Source organism: Gadus macrocephalus, chromosome 22 (genome assembly GCF_031168955.1).
Source record: "Gadus macrocephalus chromosome 22, ASM3116895v1".
NCBI lineage: Eukaryota > Metazoa > Chordata > Actinopteri > Gadiformes > Gadidae > Gadus > Gadus macrocephalus.
This window is the reverse complement of record NC_082403.1, coordinates 2,119,447-2,124,867: the sequence shown is the minus strand read 5'-3', so window position 1 is coordinate 2,124,867 and position 5,421 is coordinate 2,119,447. Positions and strand designations below refer to the sequence as shown.

At 40.6% G+C, this 5,421-nt stretch overlaps 1 long non-coding RNA gene across 1 annotated transcript; it reads right to left on the bottom strand.

Moving 5' to 3' along the window:
* Positions 1 to 207: 207 nt before the first annotated feature.
* LOC132451487 (uncharacterized) lies at positions 208 to 857 on the bottom strand. Its single transcript, XR_009524098.1, has 2 exons — positions 684 to 857; positions 208 to 559 (listed from the first exon to the last, which is right to left on the bottom strand). It is a non-coding gene; the product is annotated as an uncharacterized LOC132451487 (long non-coding RNA).
* Positions 858 to 5,421: the final 4,564 nt, after the last annotated feature.

Sequence of the window (5,421 nt, the reverse complement as noted above, 5' to 3'; positions counted from 1 at the left end):
CCTGGCGCATTTGCACTCTCACTCACCCGCCTACACACACACTCTCACCTCCCACTCTCGTGAAGCGACCTTGAGTATCCTGAAAGGCGCTATATAAAATACATTTTTATTATTATTGTTATTATCAGCAGCCAATAAAAAGTTACCAAACAGAGAGGTATATGTTTAAAGGTATGTGTTGTGTGTGTTTGCGTGTGCCTGTGTGCCTGTGTGTCTCTGTGTGTGTGTGTGTGTGTGTGTGTGTGTGTGTGTGTGTGTGTGTGTGTGTGTGTGTGTGTGTGTGTGTGTGTGTGTGTGTGTGTGTGTGTGTGTGTGTGTGCGAGAACAAAGTATAATGATACTCATATGATGAATCAATCCTTTATTTAATTATATGTTCCATTTCCATGTCAATTTTGTATCTAATTTCCATATCCAATAAACAAATTTGTTAAAGTGAGTGACAAATATTGCAAGATTGTCGAGCATCCCTCAGTGTTATTCAGGAACCTGCAGGAAGATGGCGGAACGAAACGCAGGTGGACCTCGTCATTTGTCTGGACAAGGTAGTCTTCAAGTCCTGAGAAATCAGATGAAACGTAACAATAAATCAGAAGCCAATCATTGCCAAATTAATAGATACCTATTTAAATGTGTGCGTGCGTGCGTGCGTGCGTGCGTATCATTTGTGCTTTACATCTTACCAACAGGTGTGAAGTCGCCACCTGCCAGGACCAGAATTTGCCAGAATTGGTTGCTTCCTTTATAATTAGTCCAAGAACCATATTTCACCTGGCTCAAATAGGTTGCCAAACCTTTTTTTGCCTTTTGGAAACTGCAAAGAGGACGCATTAACAGGTAAATTACTTTCATTCATAATGACCAGGGCCGGATTAGCCAATGGGTTTTCTGGGCCCGCCTTGCAGATCGTTTAAAAAAATAAAAAAATAAATATGTATTTATTTATTTTACATTTCAACAAAATTATGTGATTTATTGGTTAACAAATAAAGTAACTACCCGACAACATTTCTCTACTACAGTATGTTGCCTTGACTGCCCTGCAGCACTATACCTAAATATAATGAACGTAACCATTAGCTTGCGTCACGATGATATTTTGAAGTTGTACCCGCGAATTTTACCGAGTATCCCCGGTGTGTGTCAGTCATACCAAGATGAGCTGCAGCGTCGTAAGAAGCGCAACGCATTTTCAGACGAATGCACAGAGCACGAAATTACACTTAAAGGACGGGAGCGATTTAAGGTATCGACATTCAATGTCATTTTATTGAACTTAGGAACCGAAGATTTGAGCAGTGTTCGTGAACAGGCGGATGAACTTCGCACTTCATACCAGTCAGATTTAGATGAGAACTTCACTGACGAAATGATTCAGTTCAGATGCTTCATGCAGAGTGAGCAAGATAAGTCTCCTCAAAATCTTTTGCAAGTACTGTTGAAATGTAGTCTTCAGTCCACTTTCCCCAACGTTTTCGTAGCTCTCCGTATTTTTTTGACGCTGCCTGTGACAAATTGTGAAGGAGAGAGGTCGTTTTCACAGTTGGCACGAATTAAAAATGAACTCCGCACAACACAGACACAGGGACGCCTCTGCGCATTGTCCCTCATGGCCATCGAGTCTGAGCTTGTCAGGGACTTGGACTTTGATGAGATTGTGACTGAGTTTGCGAACAGGAGGGCCCGTAAAAAGCCTTTCTAAGATGATGGGGTGGGGGGTGGGGGCAGACAGGAGAGGAGAGCTTATATTACATTATTTTCATTTAAAAAACAGCTCTGATTGTTTTATTTTTCCATTGAATAACATGTCATGTATTAAAGTTGTATTAAAGTTCTTAGTGAAGTTATAGGTATTTGTTGCAATGAGCAGTGCTTTCCCGTTTGAGTTGGAAATACTCTGTGTCATTATGTCTGTGTGTTAAAATAATAATAATAAAAAATATATATAGAATTTTTTTTTCTGATTTTTTTCGGGGGGGGGCGCGCGCACACACACACACACACACACACACACACACACACACACACACACACACACACACACACACACACACACACACAGTGTAAGGCGAGGAATTATCTTTCACATGTCTCATACCTGTGTGTTATAAATGGCCTAAATATATAGACCTGCTGTGTGTGTGTGTGTGTGCAACCTGGTATCACGCCAAGGCGTAAAATAGATAAGTTTGTCCACATTGCAAGGCGTGTTCAGGGTCACTCGAGCAAAGCGTGACCCTGAACACGCCTTGCGATGTGGACAAACGTATCTATTTTACGCCTTGGCGTGATACCGGGTTGGTCTGTATGTATGTGTGTACGTGTGTCAGCTGCACAACCCCGCCCATACTCTGGTGTTTAATAGTTCTGACTGTGTTTTCATAAAGATTAAACAATAGGCCTACATATTACACCCCAGCTGTTTCTGCCGGGGGTTTTGAAAGTAGCCAAGAAAACCGTGACCCGCTCGTTTGAGGTTTACGCCTCGTTTCCACATACGTATGTTTTTCGTATCCGTGCTTCCGTAAATTTACGGAAGGAGTCGCTAGTGTTTTACGTACGGGCATTACTTTATTTACGGACAAAAGATGAAGGAGTTCAAGTACCTCGGGGTCTGTTTCGCGAGTGAGGGTACTATGGAGCGTGAGATTGGCCGGAGAATCGGAGCAGCGGGGGCGGTATTGCGTTCGCTTTACCGCACCGTTGTAACGAAAAGAGAGCTGAGTCGCATGCAAAGCTCTCGATCTACCGGTCGATCTTCGTTCCCATCCTCACCTATGGTCATGAGGGCTGGGTGATGACCGAAAGGACGAGATCGCGGGTACAAGCGGCCGAGATGAGTTTTCTCAGAAGGGTGGCTGGCGTCTCCCTGGAGACCTCGGGGAAGAACCAGGACTAGGTGGAGAGATTATATCTCAACACTGGCCTAGGAACGCCTCGGGATCCCCCCGTCAGAGCTGGTCAATGTGGCCCGGGAAAGGGAAGTCTGGAGCCCCCTGCTTGAGCTGCTCCCCCCGCGACCCGACCCCGGATAAGCGGATAGGAGACCGGTACTTTGGAACATGAGGATCGACATATGCAGAGATAAAAACAAACCAACCAGGCTTGGAAAGAGATCGCCGAGGAGTTTGGCCTGCCAGGTACTTAGCCTACAAGTTTTGTGAAAAACATAAAAACTTTCATACGGTATCTCCGTAAAACGACGGCGAAAGTTCAATTTTTTTAACGTATATTACGGACATACCGGACAGAAATTTTACGGAGGGGAGGAGTCTCGGAGGAAAAACGGACATTACGGAGAATCACATAGGAATGAATGGACTTTCGGTCGGAGACGGTTGAATCGCATACGAGAATGTACGTACGTGGAAACGAGGCGTTACACCCGCGACTCCGTTTTTAGAACAACCCGTGAAGCTTGCAACCCTGCATCACCGTCACCTTCCCCGTACTGGCAGCGATGGGAAGTTTCCAAATAATTATAATTTATGTATTCTATATTACCAGGAATTTATGTAGGCTATTTTATAAAAAATAACCTTGTTGTTTGTGCCTTCTTCAGGCGCCTCCACGGAGCTACGCGCGGACCTTGTAGATATAATAATGCAGTTCTGAACCACTAAAGTGATGAAAGGAAAAAGACTGTTTGGATGAAGGAATAATCAATGAATGTGAACTGTAATAACAAATTTGAGGTATATTAAATTTCCTTTGTGTAAGTTTCAACCAGAAATGACCATATTTCCCCCTTTTTTTCATTTACAGTTACTGAAACACATTGGTACAACCTGTACTAGATTAATAATATGAGAAACATATTTCGGGAGCACTAAACTATGTTGTCTCACTTTCAGGGACCCATATATTTTTATAAAACTTCTGATGCAAAAAAAAAATTGTTTAGATTAAAGATGTTTTGTTTATAAAAATATTTATATAGTTATCAATAGTTATTTTTATTATTCTTTATTTTTATTATTAATATAGATATTAATGGTTAGCATTAATATAGTTCAGTTCATATTGTATAAACTGCCTTCATATGATTCGATTTTTTTCTTAAAAGCAAGATTTATAAACGAAACAGGACAATGCATTACATTTATTTGAATGTATAAATTTGTAACCATACAAGACTGGTTCATTTAAATTTTAAAGCTGTGCAAACAATTTATTTATAGTGAGAAATGTGACATAATGCACATTCAAAGAAGGTTTTTATTTGCATCTCTTTTTGCCATCAGCAGTCTCCAACACCAGTATAAAGTTCACTTCAACAGCACAAGGAAAAGCATAAGGAACGAGTAGTGGACGTATAAAGCCTAGTCTAGCTTTGAGTACTGAGTAAACTCTTGTGTTTGTTCAAAATCCGATGGCTAACCCTTACCCTAAAAGTGAGAGGTTGTGTATCTCCTACCCTGAGCCATGTCTAGAAGGTTGATCTTCACTGGTTGTGTTCTTCTGCAGCGATGGGAGTCGTTGGTGAGGTTACTGCTCTTGGTGCCCCCTCTGTATAAGTACACAAATACAGATCATCACATATATTTATATAGTTATGAGTAGTTATTAATATGGTTCTTTATAGTTATTATTAATATACTTTAGTTATTTATAGCATTAATAAAGTTCAGTTTCTGTTGTATAAACTACCTACATATTATTCGATTTTTTTCTTAAAAGCAAGATTCTGTGTTTACGTGTGTGTGTGTGTGTGGGGGGGGGGTCTGTGTAGTGTGTGTGTGTGTGTGTGTGTGTGTGTGTGTGTGTGTGTGTGTGTGTGTGTGTGTGTGTGTGTGTGTGTGTGTTTGTGCGTGCTTGCATGTTTTGGAAAGAATAATGTTTTATGGGAGTCTGTGTGTGGTTTAAGGGGTTGTCTGTGTCCCACAAACACATGGGTGTTGCAACTTACTTAAACTTTACAATTGCTCACTGCTGCTTTGAAAGGTCTTGCCACACCTGTCCACTATATAAACTATCATATGATATGTCTGATATGTCTATGTAATACAAATACAGAATAGATAAGAAAGAAGAAAAAAATAAAGATGAAGAAATAATAATTACATTAAAAACAACAAGGCAGAAAACAGAAAAATAGACGGACTGGTTGACTGACAAAAGTTAAATAAACGCACATACAAAAATTCTCACTCAGATGCTACACAGTTAACTGGACAAACAGCGACCCAGTCAAAAATACATAATATTTACACATGAAGGATGGGAGAACAGAGTTATGTTCTTCACTTTATCCTTTTGAGAACATCAATGAATAAGACCTTTATGTTTATAATATGGTAAACCTCTTGACCCTGGGTTTTATTTAATTGAATTGTTCAGCGTTAGGATGCAGACTCAAAGGCAGGTCGAGGTTTAAACACTTTTGACTGCAAGAAAAGATGAAGAAACAACGTTGGATAT